The sequence below is a fragment of the Schistocerca piceifrons genome, chromosome 3 (genome assembly GCF_021461385.2).
Source record: "Schistocerca piceifrons isolate TAMUIC-IGC-003096 chromosome 3, iqSchPice1.1, whole genome shotgun sequence".
Lineage (NCBI taxonomy): Eukaryota > Metazoa > Arthropoda > Insecta > Orthoptera > Acrididae > Schistocerca > Schistocerca piceifrons.
In genome coordinates, this window is record NC_060140.1 from 378,493,368 (window position 1) to 378,513,235 (window position 19,868).

The window sequence follows — 19,868 nt, forward strand, 5'->3', positions numbered from 1 at the left end:
TGCAACTCATGGAGGTTACTACTTCTGTTGGAACTGTCTACCATTTTTGAAATGCCCCATCAATACATCCACGAGATGAATCTCTGTGACAACTCAGACAGAATGAGGAAGTTTACTACCACCACAGGTCCCTTGAAACTGCTCTTACCCCCTCCAACAGCATCTGAAAATTGGTGGGGGCAAATAGGGAGTTCAGGAACACCACGTTCGGTCATGTGATCACTACATTGAGTATGCAGGCCAGACGCAGTAGATCACCAGTCTCTGAAACAAGAAGAACCATGAAGTATCACCAGCAGCAGAATGGGAAGAACCATATATATATATATATATATATATATATATATATAGACACACACACACACACACACACACACACACACATATATATATATACATATATATGTGTGTGTGTGTGTGTGTGTGTCTCTTTGTATGTGTATATATATATATATATATATATATATATATATATATATATATATATATATATATATATATATATATTTTTTTTTTTTTTTTTTTCACTGCAGTTCCATTTTTTCCTTCATTCAACTACATTTTCTTTGTGTCTGTGGAAGCTTATTGCTGCTTCTTTTTTGTTCAGCTGTGATCTCCCATGTGACCAGACCTGCAGTAGGGAATACACCCAGGCTGCCCCTGACACGAAAAAGTGTGCAGGTGGTACTACCCTACATGGTACAGGTCATTACTGGCTGCCAACATATGAGCCATCTGAGAAGATTCCAATGCCACTGTAAGAAGAACGATGTGTAAATATTGTAGGTGAGAAGCTACTACTTCCACCTAGCGCTCTAATAATTTACACTTCAACATACAATTTAACGTCTACAGGTTCAAAACGGTTAAGTATCGGTATACTAGCAGCTATAGAAGCCAGTGACTTTTGTGTGTTGTTAGAGATTAAAAATGTACCTAAGACTGTTAAAGTGGAGTTTACTGAGCACAGTCAGCAGATAACCATCGAGTATTATCCAGCGTGAACCCCACCGTACATTAGCTGTGGTGCTCTAACTCTCTCAATTACAACAGTGTACGATGACTCAGCACTCTGTGTGAAATAAGGGAACACAATCATTTATCTGCAACACTCTAACATTACAAACATGTTCGACCTAGGTATGCCATTATCATATATGTTGTAAAGACTCAACAGATGGCTACAGTGTGTTAAAAGTGTTTATAAAGACACCGTAAGCTATCTCCGAGTGAATAGTGTGCATGCTGGCTATTTACACCAGTGTGTCAATACAGCACCAAAAGGAACTAAAGGACAACCAATAAGTCTGAGAGAAACTCAAGCTAAGTTCATTGTCATTTTTTGTTAAATTGTACAGGAGTGAAAGTGAAGAAAAACCTGCCGATATTTCAGATATATTGCATCAAAAGTATGAGTTCTGAATATATATACTCCTGGAAATTGAAACAAGAACACCGTGAATTCATTGTCCCAGGAAGGGGAAACTTTATTGACACATTCCTGGGGTCAGATACATCACATGATCACACTGACAGAACCACAGGCACATAGACACAGGCAACAGAGCATGCACAATGTCGGCACTAGTACAGTGTATATCCACCTTTCGCAGCAATGCAGGCTGCTATTCTCCCATAGAGACGATCGTAGAGATGCTGGATGTAGTCCTGTGGAACGGCTTGCCATGCCATTTCCACCTGGTGCCTCAGTTGGACCAGCGTTCGTGCTGGACGTGCAGACCGCGTGAGACGACGCTTCATCCAGTCCCAAACATGCTCAATGGGGGACAGATCCGGAGATCTTGCTGGCCAGGGTAGTTGACTTACACCTTCTAGAGCACGTTGGGTGGCACGGGATACATGCGGACGTGCATTGTCCTGTTGGAACAGCAAGTTCCCTTGCCGGTCTAGGAATGGTAGAACGATGGGTTCGATGACGGTTTGGATGTACCGTGCACTATTCAGTGTCCCCTCGACGATCACCAGTGGTGTACGACCAGTGTAGGAGATCGCTCCCCACACCATGATGCCGGGTGTTGGCCCTGTGTGCCTCGGTCGTATGCAGTCCTGATTGTGGCGCTCACCTGCACGGCGCCAAACACGCATACGACCATCATTGGCACCAAGGCAGAAGCGACTCTCATCGCTGAAGACGACACGTCTCCATTCGTCCCTCCATTTACGCCTGTCGCGACACCACTGGAGGCAGGCTGCACGATGTTGGGGCGTGAGAGGAAGACGGCCTAACGGTGTGCGGGACCGTAGCCCAGCTTCATGGAGACGGTTGCGAATGGTCCTCGCCGATACCCCAGGAGCAACAGTGTCCCTAATTTGCTGGGAAGAGGCGGTGCGGTCCCCTACGGCACTGCGTAGGATCCTACGGTCTTGGCGTGCATCCGTGCGTCGCTGCGGTCCGGTCCCAGGTCGACGGGCACGTGCACCTTCCGCTGACCACTGGTGACAACATCGATGTACTGTGGAGACCTCATGCCCCACGTGTTGAGCAATTCGGCGGTACGTCCACCCGGCCTCCCGCATGCCCACTATACGTCCTCACTCAAAGTCCGTCAACTGCACATACGGTTCACGTCCACGCTGTCGCGGCATGCTACCAGTGTTAAAGACTGCGATGGAGCTCCGTATGCCACGGCAAACTGGCTGACACTGACGGCGGCGGTGCACAAATGCTGCACAGCTAGCGCCATTCGACGGCCAACACCGCGGTTCCTGGTGTGTCCGCTGTGCCGTGCGTGTGATCATTGCTTGTACAGCCCTCTCGCAGTGTCCGGAGCAAGTATGGTGGGTCTGACACACCGGTGTCAATGTGTTCTTTTTTCCATTTCCAGGAGTGTATATATATATAGCCATGGTACACATACTTTTATTATTGCAAGTGTTCATTTTTCTATGAAAGCCCATTGCACACCAAAACCTGATGTAGTCCGTATCATGGCAGGGAACGTAAAGCATCAAGACTTCTTAGTAAGAGGCTAGTCCTGTCATGGTGTGGAAGAAGATCAGAAGAAGAAGAAGAAGAAGAAGAATGGGATACTCCTTCCTGACAACATAAGAGCTGTAATTGTGGGTCTATCCAACTGTGGTAAGAGACACTACTAACACACCCAGATGAAGTCCACTTTGAGCATCCATGTGTATTTTTAAAAACATTACTGCAAAAGATAATGCAAGGTGTACATGATGTAAAGTACATGATATTCAGTTAAAGCAGTCAAATCCTGCCTCCAGGAAATGTGAAGCCAAATACATTGTTCATATTTGACAATGTCACTATGCAAAACCAAGGTCAAATTCTACGATACTTTTGTTTTGGTCGCCATATGGACATTGACTTATTTCATTTGAGTCACAAATACTCCAGAACTCTGAAACATTTGGTGAGGGATAATGCAAATCTGTTTATAGCTTTCAAACAAGACAATTTGAATCTAAAACACATTCACTAGGCGCTTGTAGGAATTGACATATCATTCAATGATTTTGTCAAGATATACACAGGTTGCTATAATCACATAGTACACATTTCTTGTTATTGATAAATTAAAAAAACTGAATGATGGTAGATATAGACAGAACTACTAGGAGTTCCTATATCAGTAGCTAAGAAAAAAGTGAGGAGTATGTTAGTATACATCATACCATGGACAAGGTCATACGTATGTCAGGCACTCAGTCCAAGAGGATAGGTATGCATAGACAGAGAATGCATCTGTGGATAGATGGAAAATTTCAGTCTCTCAAATGTAAAGTTCCATACACTTCTGAGACTGCACAACAAATAAGATGCTAGGGTTAAGGAAGTAGAGATGCACATGCTCTTCATTCTGAGAAAGAAGGTAGATGACTTAGCAGTAAACGTTGATGGAATTGAAAAGCAAGTACATGATTTAACTGTAAAGATTGAGTGAAATGTATATAATGTGAAGCCTGTGAAGCAGCCTGCTTAGTACGAGATGTCAACAAAGCATAAGGTCATCGTTGGATGGAAGACTGTTTGAGAAAAGTTACGGTTGCCAAGAATAGGACATTTGTATCGAGAGCAGACACTGTGAGACACGTTTAAAACAGTTACTGAATCGCTCAATGAACTCTCAGCGAAATTGACGGTTTCATCAACCATCACAGAGGTGTTAGGATAAAAAAAAAATCACTGTCAGTGATGGAAAAACACACATGTTGGACATGCAACTTATAACTGCAAATGAAAAAACAATATAGATAGAGGACAGGGAATTTCAAAGAACACCAGTTTTACTGAACATCATTTTCCTAAAACCCTCGAAAATAGAAAAAGTTACACCTAAAGATATGGAGATATGCGGCAAAATACTACAATTGACTGGTGTACACAGGAAAGCAGGAAACCAATGCAGTGGGAAATACAGAGACATTATAAAACCATCAATATTAGATGGTTGGTATAGCAGTGGTGATGGTATTGACATTCAGCATAAAAGAGTCAGAATTAGTCCCTTCAGTATATATACTATGATGGCTCCAATGAGATAACAGATCGATTTTGACTGCTCATAGCATCAGCTGTTGTGGACAATACCACTCATTCAAATGAGGTTGTCTCAGTAATTTCAGATCTTAGAGAGAAAGGTATAATCATATGAGTTTGGAGATAGTACTTTCAGAACTGAACAACCCAGCATGCAAAACATACCCTCATAGACATATTATGATTAAAGGCTGACCTTGTAGATGTGAGAGAATATGCACATGAGAATAATGGATTCAAATATATTTTAATGGTTCACATACTCCAGATTTGCCTATGAATTACCTGTTAAAACAAAAACAGGGAGATATGTCGCAGATGTGTTTGAGAGTTGGTTGCAGACTGAGATGTGCTGTATAAAGGAGTGAACAGAGCACAACCAGCACAGCAGCATCACATGCATGAAAGGAGACTCATTATAGGAGGCTGTGGTATTCTCGAGGAGCTTCCCATCGAATTGCACATTTCAGGTTATAATTACTGTGGACCTGGCTTGAGGTGATAAGGGGATTAACCTGCTTGATGAGGCGCATTTGGAAGACGACATTGAATATGCAAAACATAAAGATCTTCCAGGACGTCATGCTGCAGAACAAATTTTAGCTGATAACGCCAAGGCAACACATGCAAGAAAGGATATTGGTATAGGACAGCGTACTGCAGCATTTGTGGTTGACAAAACCATGTGTGGTAAAATTAAGTTGGGTTTAGGTGTGAATTTCAAGCAAGTTATGAACACTACACATTGTGTAGTAAAAAAGAAGAGAAGTCAAATCTATATGGAGTATACAAGCGATACACGCGGTCCCAAAGGCGGCTCAGCGCAAACTGGTTATTAGTGCACTATTCACCTGTCAAGGGGGTGCTGCGAGCCGAATCGTCATAAGCCAGAAGCTCTCTCGGACTCTCTGAACTGGTGTACAATGGCTGGGCGAGCCCCAGCCCGGAACAAAGACGTCTGCTGAGATGCTGTTTCCAGACCCAAATTCTTGCTTGTTGCTATGCTTTCTGTGGCCATCTCCAGACTCACAGCAATATTGGGAACCAGGAATATATCTGTCAGTGTAACTACAATTAAATATTACGATTGGTGCTGCAGTCTGACACTGATCGACGTACTAGAAATGTCTCCTCTTGCCGGCTGTGGTTCTGGAACGAATCTCAATAACTATAGCGCACATCATTTTCCACATAAAAGTCTTTCTCATATCCATTTGGCTGTGTGTGCTGAATCCATATCTCCCTCACGGTAGGCCACACAGGTATTTCCTCGGGACATGCCATAACATAAGTCACAGTAACTTGACACTGCAATATACAGTATACACATTTCACACAACAGTGCAGTTATCATTTATATATGTAAAACACTCGAAAAAATTATGGTATGCTTACACTCACACTACATATCTCGATTCTTCTAAATTCTAGGAAATTATTAGAAATTTAAGTCTTCCAATCAACGCTGCTGGAAGGTTCTGCATCCTGCCAAAACTCTCTCAATCAACTGCTGTAAAATCGCAGCCGTCTGGCAGTACATGACAATCAACAGCCCACCCGGGGACGAAAGGTTGGAAAGACATCATTGATGCGGGTTTGTGTACTGAATCAACATCACTATCGATAGTGCAACAAGGAAACGCGAGGATACGCTTAGGGGTGCCAATGAGATGATGCTCTGTTACAGCCATATTGCCCATCCTGTTTGTACACTATAGCAGGTGCGGTTTAATCCTTGCATTGCTATACTGTGCAGCTGTTTTTGAAATGAATCTGTCACCCATTATGTTCTGATATACTCCTCAATGCGTTGAAATCACAATTCACCACGTCAAATCTATCCTTCCCTTATGACTAGACATATGTCATTTTTTTATGTGAATAGTGCTTTGATTACTTCCCACAAACATCTGGTGATATGTCGGGACATAAGCCACAGTATCTTTATGTTTAAGCAGCAGCATAACATTTCTGACTATTAGTTATAGGTGTATAAGAGATCATGATACGTTCACACTCGCACCAGCTGAATGTCGTTTTCACACTGCAAAAAGCCTCCCACCGTCACAAACTTGTCAATGAATAAAGTATGCAATTACAATTATTAAAAAGCTTAGAGTCTTTTTGGCTTATCGATTTTAGCGTTTCCACCAAAGTGTTCCTTATTTTCGATGCTTGTAAATCCAAACAATACACAGTGGTGTCTTTTATATATTGAGACTACCAAGTTTGTGTCAGTGCACCAACCATGTCACACAAATTCCACCAACTATGAAATTATTGCGAGTGCTATATATACCAGAGTATGTCCATTTGGAGTTAATTTTCAGGGGCAGAGAAGATGGGTGGACAAACCGAAAAACTGTTGTAGTCTAAGCACATTTTAAAGTTCCTGTTGCTAAGCACCGTACCTGTTTACAGGGGCGCCAACTTACAAAAGTATTGTGGAGGCCCATACTGGGGTCCTGTCCCAGGAAATTTTCTAAATTTTAGATGAAAAATAGTGAGTTTTAAAGTTTTTTAAGCATTTTAGAGTCATTTGATCAACTTTAGAATCCCAAAAACTGGACTCTCGATAACTTGACACTCTGGGAAACTTGACAAGCCTGACACAGTTTTTGGCTTTGAAAAAGAAACAAAACATAAACACACATGGTAATTTTGTAAAAAGATAATTTAATTTATAGTAATAATCATGCTTATAGACTATTACAGAGCAGTGAATACACAACTCTGAAAAGAGTGAATTTATATTGAAATAAATCCTAAACTATTATTAAAAGAATAAAACATAAAATATCGCTGTTTTATAGTAATAGCACTTTGATTAACAAGTGAAATAACTAATTTAAGCTTACTTTGAATAAGGCTTAGGGTTCATTAAACAAAAACAATATCTCAAGGTTAATGATTTAATACAGTTAGTAAAAGTAATGTAGTACGCCTAATACTTTCCGTCAAAAAGTATGTAAATAGCGGGTTTTAATTGGGCCTTACACCTTAAAAATATTTAAGTATTTGAAAATAACTAATACAGTAATATAGTAATATAGTACTAATACTTCAAAACTGAAAATTTATCATTATGTATGTATTTAATTCTGCATTTTATAAAGATTTTTAATATTGCTCTAAATGCCATTATTAGGGCTAGAATGTCTGTAGAAAGGTGCAAATGTCAACCGACTGACTGGATTACTGAATATAAAGACACTGATGACTGGTCAAATATCCAATTCATCCAAAACATCTCGGTGAGCCTGAAGAACAGCCAAGTTGTTCAATCGCTCCTTTCCCATTGTTGACTGGAGATATGACTTCAGACGTCTAAGGGTGCTAAATGACGGTTTTGCTGTTGCTGTCATGATTGGAACTACTTGGAGAAGCTTAATGCACTTCACTACTTCACATAACATTTCTCCAACTGCAGGCTCTTGTGTAATGTACTTTCTTACATCACTCATGTTTTTTAGGACCACTTGTTTTTTATTAGCAATATCGGATAACATGTTCAAGTGTAAGGGCAGTCTCTCAATGTCTAGGTCATTTTTGAAAAAACTCTGTCGATTTTTCCAAATTTGTTTCACCTCTGTGTATTAAAAGCAAGCACTCTTGTTCAACTGCAATGACCGGTGTGAGTCCAGTTGAAGCAAACCGCTCAGTAATGCAAGATTGCACCATTTCACAAACTTCAATGTAAATAGCTTTCTAGTACTCCTTTGGGGTTTTGAAAGTGTGCAGTTTCATACTTCTTTGGTATACTTCGATTCCGAGGGAGTGAAGGATCATCAACTTGTGAAGGTTTTTCTTTTAAACACAATTCCCAAAAGTGTTCAAAACAATCAAGCCTTCCATTCAATATACGAATCAAGCCCTCATATATTTTTCCGGATCAGCAACACTTAGATGAGGACATTGAATTTTTTCATTGATATCCTCTTTTGAGTTCATTGCCTGGCAATAAAGACATAAAAAGAAATAAGTCTTGAATTGTATCATTGACTCCAGGTAGCCTGCACATTTGTAACCTGCCTCTGTTTTGTCCTCTACAAAAAAACTCTAGAAGTTCTTCAAAGTTTTTCAATATTCTCGAGATATTAGAAGCTCACGTAGTCCACCAAGTCAGGCGAAGGGGTTATAGACTAGCTTGGTCGTTGGTGCTCTCACAGCGTATGCTTCTGAAAAGTCCCATCCTTTTGTTGGATTCCCTTATGGTGTTTAAGTCCTTGACTAAAGCAATAATATTCCTCTTGGACGTAAAGTGGTGGAGACTGCCTACAACTCCTAAGTCTAAAGTGTGAGCAGTGCAGTGCACATAACGTGCTTTTTTAGTCCTTTGAATTTACCTCTCATATTCGAGGCACCATCACAGCACTGCCCTCTTTAAGTTATCCAATGACAAATCAAGACGACCAAAAGCGTCTTTTAAAATACTAAACAGAGTCTGTGATTCAGTGTTGGGGGTCTCATATAAGCCGATAAAGTCTTTGTTGATGATTAAGGAATCATCGACAGTATGAATACAAAATGAGACTTGTTTGTGAATCAAAGAATGACTTGTTTCGTCAACCATTAAAAAAAAAGTTCAGTCTTCTTTATTGATGCCAATACCTTTCTCAACACAGACTTTCCTAGTAGATCAATGATCTCGTTTTGAATATCGTGGGAAATCCACTTATACCCCAAACGCCCTAACGAATCTTTAAACTCAGGTATGTCATTCTTTTGGAGTTCCAACTGTTGTGGACTGGCAATACAGCCAATCCACTATGACAGGAAGCCGAAAGGCACGCGTTTAAGCTCATGCACACTGGCCTGAGGTCTGGAGCAGGACAAAGGATTGAGACTAGCAAAAAAGGTACGTAGCTTCTGGAATACTTAACTTTAATCCATAATTGGTGAACATCGCTCTTGATGGTACATGTTTTACAGCATCAGTAGTAACTGGTAATGGCGCCTTGCTAGGTCATAGCAAATGACGTAGCTGGAGGCTATGCTAACTATCGTCTCGGCAAATGAGAGCGTAATTTGTCAGTGAACCATCACTAGCAAAGTCGGCTGTACAACTGGGGCGAGTGCTAGGAAGACTCTCTAGACCTGCCGTGTGGCGGCGCTCGGTCTGCAATCACTGATAGTGGCGATACGCGGGTCCGACGTATACTAACGGACCGTGGCCGATTTAAAGGCTACCAGCTAGCAAGTGTGGTGTCTGGCGGTGACACCACACCAACAATTGAAAAAAAAAAAATTGAGTTTATATCTTTGTGCCCTCTAATTGTTAGTCCTTGTCGGCATAGAAATTACACAGTAGTAAAAATTGTCTCAAGAGCTAAATGGCCTTTCTTCATATCACTGTCTAACTGTCCATTCAGTTAGGAGGCCGCACTTCGGGTAGTGATAGAATTTAGTTTCAGAACACCTTCTTTATGCGTAAAACTATTTTCATGAAGACGGAATTTTTTCAAAGCCTTTTACCAGTTAGAAAACCTTACAGAAGTAAATACATCTTCTTTTTAGAGGAAAATTGTAACAGATTTTTAGCATCTGCCTCTTTGCAGGTTTTCAAAAAACTTTTTAGGTAGATGCTTCATATTCTAGCCACATTTATTTGATCAACGAAGACTTCTGAAATAATCTTCCCTTACCGGATTGTCCAGTTATTGGCTGTTAACAGTTCTCGCCTGAAGATGACGAAGCAATTGACAACACAATAATTGTTGGTGGTTGATTTGCAGTATCATCAACTTCCAAGCTCGCCTTTTTGGTAACAAATTAATTTATTGCAAAATTAATTCACAATACTCTAAGAGACTAAAGTAAATGAATAAAATATAGTCATATAAAATAGTCCACTAGACACTAGAGTTGGAACACTAAATACATCTGCAGTATGCACTGGACGAAACTATCCACACTGAATGACTGCAACAGCAGGGTGGGCTTTATATAGCTGCAGCATAGTAATGTCTCAAAGCATCAAGGCGACATGGGGTGGAGTGTTCCAGGCGTTTCTGCTCCAGTCCTTCTGATGTCGCGATGGCCACAGCATTGGCCCCCTGGTGCCAGACCTTATCTGAAGGTCCGCGCACCAGGGCGAATTCTAAATGTGCCAGCAGCACTATAACACTATCATGATTCACACCACTCATCAGTTAACCTGCTTACTACCATAATAATTATTTGTTTTAACTCATTATTGAATATATTTTAAAAGGTAACGATCGCCAAACAAGAAAAATAAAATATTCCAACATAATTTTATGATTTTACAAAGCATAATATAACCATGGAGTCGGCGCCTGTGACTGTTTAACTCTTTGGAGCAGGAAGAGGATTACTGCGAGACGGATTTGCTGTCACACCTGGAAAAATTGAGTGTGTTATGAAAAAACAAAATAGTCTGTTATAGTGTCATACAAAGATTTTGTTTGTTACATGTGCCAGAAACAGCGACTTAATGATACAGACCTTTTTACATCCTATAACGTTTGTGCAGAATACCATGTTATATAGAAATCTCCTATAGGCTTGAATGCAAAAATACTTGATTCCAGGCATACAATAGACTTCTGTTTGTTGCTTCAGCTCACCAGATCTTTGTAACTGAATAATCACTATGAATCCATAGTCAGTCAGTTATTTAGCTTCAAGTGTATGCAGGATGTCTTTGAATAAAGTAATGCCATAATTCTGATAGTGATTTGATGAGTGGTAGTGAGTGTACTGTGCATAGTATGGTCATGCTTTACTTATCGCTATTAAAATGGGATAGTGACTCTACAACAGTGCTTATTCAAGAACAGAGCTGCAGCCAAGCATTAGAAAAAATATTCTAGAGCTCTTATTTCCTCAATCTGTTATGACAGTTAACTTTGAGCACAAACAAGGGAACCTCCCTATCGCACCCCCCTCAGATTTAGTTATACGTTGGCACAGTGGATAGGCCTTGAAAAACTGAAAACAGATCAATCGAGAAAACAGGAAGAAGTTGAGTGGAACTATGAAAAAAATAAGCAAAATATACAAACTGAGTAGTCCATGCGAAACATAGGCGACATCAAGGATAGTGTACGCTCAACAGCTCTGTGCTCCTGTGATTAGCGTGAGCAGCTGCGGAACGAGAGGTCCTTGGTTCAAGTCTTCCCTCGAGTGAAAAGTTTACTTTAACTTTATTTTCACAAAGTTATGATCTGTCCGTTCGTTCACTGACGTCTCTGTTCACTGTAATAAGTTTAGTGTCTGTGTTTTGCAACCGCACCGCAAAACCGTGCGATTAGTAGACGAAAGGACGTGCCTCTCCAATGAGAACCGAAAACATTTGATCGCAAGGTCATAGGTCAACCGATTCCTCCACAGGAAGATACGTCTGATATATTCTATACGACACTGGTGACGGCATGTGCGTCACATGACAGGAATATGTTGTCGACCCACCTAACTTGTACACTTGGTGAATGGGTAAAAAGATTCTTCTACCTTGCCCGGTTTAGGTTTTCTTGTGGATGTGATAATCACTCCCAGAAAAGTTATGACGGACAGATAATAATTGTCTGAAAATAAAAAATTAAATTTCTCACTCGAGGGAAGACTTGAACCAAGGACAGCTGATTCTCAGCTGCTCGTGCTAACCACGGGACCACCGCACTCCTGAGGTCATATTAGCCTTGATGTTGCCTATGTCTCGCATGGACTACATAGTTTGTATATTTTGCTTACTTTTTTATAGTTCCACACAACTTCTTCCTGTTTTCTCGATTGTTTTTCAAGGCCAACTTATAACTAAATCTGAGGGGGGTGCGATGGGAGGTTCCCTTGTAAGTATTTGGAGGGAAAAGAGAATGCTACTGCTTACAACGTGTTTGAGCGGGTGAAATAAAGAAATGTGTGTAACGTTCTCTCAGATATTCATATGAAATTGATTAAGAGTCATCATCACATGGACAATTTTGATTACTACATGTTTTCTATACAACTTGTACCATTACTTTGTGATATAAATTTTATTTGCCACCTGACGTATTTCAAAGTATGAGCCCCGCTTTAAGCAGTATGATTCGAATGCATGATGTCACATTGATGGACCACCATCAGTGTCCCTTATGTCACTTTAGTTTAAGCTTTACAGCAACGTGATTCTCTGTTTCTTTGAGTCGTACAGCGGTTAATTTATTAATAAGGTGTTTGGTTGCTTCAAGTGAGCTCAAAGTGCCGAAGAGGAAGTGTTCATTCCAAGAAAAATAATCAGACGAATGGTTCTTCATAAAATGAGGGAGGCGTGACCATGAAGCAGAATGTGCAATTTGTAAGTGTTATGATACTTTTCTACGGATGGGGGAAGAGTAGGTATTAAGGATCATTTAGCTGATGTAAAGCACAAGTCAAAGGTGCACTCTGGAAGCACTTAAAGAAATGGACAGTTACTATGTTTCAAATTCATTCAAACGGGGGCAATTAGTAGCAGCAGCGAAATTAGCAATTTGCTGCCATACTGTCAAACATCATCATGTCTCTGAAATCGGTGAACTATACTTTCACGCAAAGCTCCAAACTGTTTAATGTTTCCAAAGCCGCAAAAAGCGTGACTTTGGGTATAGCAAAATCAACAGTACTTTTGAGATAATTGTTAGTGCCCGACACAACATATCACAGTGATCTTTGAAAGTTCCTTTTGTTTTGGTATAGCTGCATCTGTTCGCATCTAGAAGCAGCATATCCTCCAATTTTTCGCTTTTTTAAGCTTAAGAGACGTAGTCCGCATTGCCCCGATTTCTCCTTCCCAAATTATGTGCATTTTTAATCAATTTGAGAGAAATGTTCCGATTTGTCAGACAGAAGTTGTCCCAACCCTAGATGCATAGAAAGCTGTACATAAAGTTATCGTGAATTGGGCGAGAGCTTTATCTAGATTTGATCTTACGTTCAGTATTATCGAATAGCAAAAATCCCTCTACTAGCAGGACACAGGAAGTGCTCGCATACCAGAACAGACTTGTCCAGTGCGCTCAGACGAGCAACAGCTGCTGGTGGGGTAGAGTACTGCATTCCTATTGGCTCCCTGAGGGACGTGGTGGAAGGAAGGTGCAGAGGACATATAAACACCATTCCGCCCCAGTCCCCCTATTCTGTCATCAACCACCGTAGTGTGAGGTCGGTCGTCTTGCTTTCGCTCGTGCGCGTCTGTTTGCTCCTTTTTTGCGTGTGTGTTACCAGTTTAGGTGAAAAAATGAAACATTCAGCTATATCAAGCTCTGACGGTAGTGCCAATGGCGGCAAACGGCAGAGACCTGTAGAGCAAGATGTAGAATTACCTGGTAAGTATAGATTCACACCGGTAACTGTAACTTTTCTCTTCCACTAAGAACTTTGTAGTATTGAATACATTTTTTTATTGCTTCAGCGCATATCCACAACACCAAAGCATGGATGAAATGAAACTACATCAGCTGCAGTAACAGCATCAGCATTGGCAGCATTGTAAGTATATATCCCATCTTTGTAATGCTTGTGTGACCAGCGATACTGGAAGTGATTTCAAGAGATCAAAATCGATAACTGTAGCTTTTTTTCACCAAGAATTTCGTATTGAATACATGTATTATTGTTTCAGCATACATCCAGCAGGTAATTGAAGAAGATGGGAGACAACACCAACAGCATTGGCAGCCACAGTGGCTGCAGCTGTACCAGCAGCAACAGCAACAACAGTAGATGCAGCTGCACCAGCAGCAACAGCAACAACAGTCTATGCAGCTGCACCAGCAGCAGCACCAACAACAGTCAATGCAGCTGCAGCAGCAGCAACAGCAACAACAGTCGATGCAGCTGCACAAGCAGCAACAGCAACAACAGTGGCTGCAGGTGCAACAGCAACAACAGTCGATGCAGTTGCACCAGCAGAAACAGCAACAACAGTCAATGCAGCTGCAACAGCAACAACAGTGGCTGCAGCTGTACCAGCAGCAACAGAAACAACTGTCGATGCAGCTGCACCAGCAGCAACAGCAACGACAGTCGATGCAGCTGCACCAGCAGCAACAGCAACAACAGCCGATGCAGCTGCACCAGCAGCAACAGCAACAACAGTGGATGCAGCTGCTCCAGCAGCAGGAGTGGCATGAACTGCAGCAGGTGACCAACGAGTCTGAGGTTGTTGTAAATGATTTAGAGGAACCAAAATCGATAAATGTTACTTTTTCACTAAGAATTTCGTATTGTTTCAGTATATGTCGTGTATACATAGTTTCTTTCTATAAAATTTCATCGTTTACGTAATATGTTGTCGCTGGTGTTGTGGATGATTTCAAGGATCAAACCGATGAAACGTTACTTCTTCTCTTTTCACTAAGAATTTCTTATCACTTGAATATATATAGCCATAGTATTGGGTACAGGTAATTAAATATATATATATATATATATATATATATATATATATATATATATATTGTTTCCCATAGTTTCTGTGTGTGTGTATGTTTTGATATTATTAGCTCACTATGTTGCAGGTGATATAGAGGAAATGAATCGATGGGCCTTCACCAATTCAGCTGAGGGCGAAATGCCACAGTGGATGGAGGAGATGGAGGAGGACCTTCGTTGTCGTGAGGAGATGAGGGAGCACCGAGGAGCCAGAGCGTAACAAGTAATACGTACTCACTCTGCTTGCAAATAATGAGTGTTCTTTCTTTCTGCACAGCAATAGCGACAGCAGGCGATGTCTAGAACGTTGTGCTTAATTTTTGTTCCATTTTTCTACAGTGGCTGCATCTGGGAAACAATTCCCGCCATATGCCGTGGCTCGGGTACCTGAGGTGGCGAAGACTGTAGCATCTAAGCGAGGTCCTGAGTGATGTGCTTCACCGGCAAGAGCACCACTGCCTCTGTTCCCACTCCTGCCGCCCCGCAGCGGCCGCCGCAGCTCCGCTCTGGCATCCATGGACTCCATCTTGAGGCTAGCGGGTCAGGGCTGCAGCAACCAGACTGCTTGCAGCATCTCCTCCTCCTCCAGCTCTGCCGTCGCGTCCTCGCCAATCAAGCGAGGTACAGCACATACCCCTGTCCACCTGGCCAATTCCGTCGACTGGTTTTAATTATTGTATTAGTAAAAGTAACGATCCTGTAGCTAGTAGCAGCCCCTCTCCCGTCCTTTTAGTGAAGAACATAACGGGTGATAGATGTATTTCATAAACACCTGCATGATACAGCAATGAAAGGGTTCAACTGGACGTGCTATAGTGTACACACAGGATGGGCAATACGGCTGTAACAAGGCATTCTTTCATCAGCACCTCCAAGCGTATCCTCGCGTTTTCCCTGTTGCATTATCGATGGTGACGTTGAGTACAGTACACCAACCTGCATCGGTTATGTCTTTCCGACCCTTTCGTCTGCGGGTGCGCTATTTATTATCACATAGTGCCGGACACCTGTTCTTTGAGAGGAGAGTCGAGACATGTAGCTGGTGTGAGTGTAAGCATACCAAATTTTTTTTGGGGCACTTTACATATATAAAAGATAACTGCATTGCTTACATGAAATGTGTGTACATTGCAGTGTCAAGTTACTGTGGCTTATGTTGTGGTATGTCCAAAGGAAATACCTGTATGTCCTACCGTGAGGGAGATATAGATCCAGCAAATTGATAGCCGAAAGGATTATGAGAGAGATTTTTATGTGGAAAATGATGTGCACTATAGATATTGAGATTAGTTTCAGAACCACAGCCGGCAAGAGGAGACATTTCCAGTGCATCAATCGGTGTCAGACTGCAGCAGCAATCGTAATATTTAATTGTAGTGGCACTGATAAATATATGCCTGGTTCCCAATATTCTTCTGAGTCTCGAGATGGTCACAGAAAGTATAGCAGCAAGCAAGCAGGTCAGGCCCGGAAACAGCATCTCAGCAGACGCCTTTGTTCCAGGCTGGAGCTTGCCCGTCCTTTGTACACCAGTTCAGAGAGTCCGAGAGAGCTTCTGACTGATGACGATTTGGCTCGGAGCTCCCCCTGGACAGGTAAATAATGAACTAATACCCAGTTTGTGTCGAGCCGTCTTCGGGACCGCGTGTGTCGCGTGTATGCTCCGTATAAATTTGAGAAGATTCAATACGACGAGTGTCTGCGCTGAGTGTTTGGTAGCATTCGAACTCTTACCCATGGAGGTAAGAATAATTCTTACCTCCATGCTCTTACCACTCAGGTCGTCAACGCACGGCGGGCCTCTCTCTGGCTGACACGTGCTGCTTCTGGCGCTGCTGGCGCTGCACTGCGGCACAATGCGTGTGGACGTCCGAAGGTGAGTTCATGTGATGTAAGTGTGTCCTCAGTGTTTCCAACGATCTCAATCATCTAGCCGTGAATGTATCACGTTTCTCAATACATCGTAGCTGTACTTGCAGTTGTTACTGTCCTATTAAGCGGTAGAGCCAATTCCGCCATCCTTCTTGATCCTGGCGTAGCTGAGAGAACCAGTCAACTTAGGAATTCTATAGCGCTTTAGCAAAGAAAATACTCTTAGCAAACTGTAGTGGTCAGGAACTCTATAACCGTGACGGTATAAATTCACATCGAAATTTGAAATTCGAACTATCACGTCATACATCACCAGTTCCACCAATCGCGACGTCAAATAATAGATTTGGATTATTTAATGAAATTTCGCGTCAAAACATAGCACTGTTGTTTATGCTTGCAAAGTACTGTACAGTGTCAATCTTTTTCTTTTATTTCGAGTAGTTTTAAACTGTGTGAAGCAAATTGATTACACGTCATATTAACGATTTAAAAAATATTTCGCATGGTAAGTCTTCTGAAGCACCATTTGTGATGTCTTCAAGATGTGATATTTAGCTTCAGATTTAATAACTCCTGAAGCAGTTCGTGAAGTGTACGTCAAGAAAAGCGCACCGGCTGGGGCAGTTTAGAGTCCATGGTGGAATGAAGCAATATTTGCAAATATGTTGAGGTGTTAAACACTGTCCCTATTTATTTTATGCTCGGAAATATTTCGAAGTAGTGGAGGAAGACTGAGAGGTTCTGTGATCTGTTTTTTTGAGTCAGTGGCGGTATACATTGCAAAATTGACACAAGCTACTGTGCAGTGTTCTTTTTCTTGAAGGTGTACATACAGACGCATTCAATTGGAATTCGTAACTCTGAGGCAGCTCATGCTCAAAGACGTGAGTATTTCCCGCAAAGGCGCATGAAGTATCTCAGGGACGGTCTCACAAGTGTGTCACGATTTTTTCTTTTAGGGTATGTATTCAAGTGTGGCTGTGGAGGAATTCCTCGGACTTGTTTCAATTCTTGTGTCATCTGCAAAGTTCTCTCTCTCTCTTTGCACAGTGGTACATTTAATTCATGTGATATCTTCAAGTTATGTATGTGATGATATTCCACAACACCAAGTGTAATAACTCCAGAGGCAGTTCATGAAGTAAAACACAAGAAAGTGCATCAGGAGGGCTGGGGCAATTTAGAGTCCATGGCGGAATCGGTTCTCAAACAGGCATTTGCCTTGGAAGGACAGAGTTCACATATGCACCGGTATTCCACATGCGTTTACTGCTTTGTTTGTGATGTCGAACGACAGCGCATGCAGGCCCGCCAGGAATATGATGAGAAAGAGCACATGTTTCGACAGGAATTTCACGGATGCTTTTGTTTCGGGATATTAGTGAAACATCCGGTCTGTCAGTCCCGGGATGAGAGTGGACACTTGTGTGTGGAGCCACTTCTCAGGCTCTCGCCGGTGCAACCTGACTCCTGACAGTACGTGCGGTGGCGTTCTGTGCAATCCAGTGGACAGGGGATGGCGGATGGTACGTGTTTCACTATCAAATGATTTTTAACTGTAATTACCTGTGGCAACGGCCTTGCCGCAGTGGATACACCGGTTCCCGTGAGATCACCGAAGTTAAGCGCTGTTGGGTGTAGTTGGCACTTGGATGGGTGACCATCCAGGACGCCGTGCGCTGTTGCCATTTTTCGTGGTGCGCTCAGCCTCGTGATGTCAATTGAGGAGCTACTCGACCGAATAGTAGCGGCTTCGGTCAAGAATGCCATAATAACGACTGGGAGAGTGGTGTGCTGACCTCACACTCCTCCTATCCGCATCCTCCATTGAGGATGACACGGCGGTCGGATGGTCCCGGTAGGCCACTCGTGGCCTGAAGACGGAGTAATTACCTGTGATGGGTGTTTCATGATGGTATTCCTTGCACGATCGGAATGAAAAAAAAGCGATCGATGTAATTACTTCTTACAAGGCGGGCATCTTCCCAAACAGCAGAAAATGATGAGCAAGAGAAATCCAAATCCTACAAAATGAATTTTTTTATAAATGAACACTGTTGTTGTGGTCTTCAGTCTAGGGCAGTTTGATCCAGCTCTCCATGCTACGCTATCCTGTTCAAGCCTCTTCATCTCTGAGTAACTACAGCAACATACATCCTTCTGAATCTGCTTAGTGTATTTATCTCTTGGTCTCCCTCTACGATTTCTACCCTCCACGCTTCCCTCCAATACCAAATTGGTGTTCCCTTGAAGCCTCAAAATGTGTCCTACCAACCGATCCCTTCTTCTAGTCAAGTTGTGCCAAAAATTCCTCTCCTCCCCAATTCTATTCAGTACCTCGTCAATAGTTACATGATCTACCCATCTAATCGCCAGCATTGTTCTGTAGCACCACATTTTGATAGCTTCTATTCTCTTTTTGTCTAAATTAGTTATCGACCATATTTCACTTCCATAAATGGCTACACTCCATAAAAATACTTTCAGAAAAGACTTCCTAATACTTAAATCTATACTTGATGTTAACAAATTTCTCTTCTTCAGAAACCCTTCCCTTGCCACAGGCAGCCTACATTTTATATCCTCCCTAATTCGACAGTCATCAGTTATTTTGCCTCCCAAATAGCAAAACTCATTTACTATTTTAAGTGTCTCATTTACTAATATAATTCCCCTAGCATCACCTGGTTTAATTCGACTACTTCCATTATCCTCGTTTTGCTAAAAATAAACGATATGCCCTTGAATTTCTTGTCTTGAGATCCTTCCTCTCCATCAATTTCCTGGTAGGGGTGGGGAGGGGGAGAGGGGAGGGGGAGAGGGGAGGGGTATGAATGGGGTTAATTAATTGTATGATTTAGTTAAGTAGTCAATCAAATTGATAGAGTGAGAAGTGGCTATTCCAATAACTCAGATCTGAAAGTGCACCATATTGCGAGGGGAGGGAAAGTGGCTTGGAGATTTGTTGAGTGGTTGGAAGGAGGGGGATGGGTGGGGGAACAATAGGTTAAGGATCTGTCAGTCTAAAGGAAATATTATCCCCAGGGGCTCA

The 19,868-nt window shown here is 41.9% G+C and overlaps 1 pseudogene; it reads left to right on the forward strand.

Moving 5' to 3' along the window:
* The first annotated feature begins 18,386 nt into the window (after positions 1-18,386).
* Positions 18,387-18,504, forward strand: LOC124790709 (annotated as a pseudogene).
* The last annotated feature ends 1,364 nt before the right edge of the window (positions 18,505-19,868 follow it).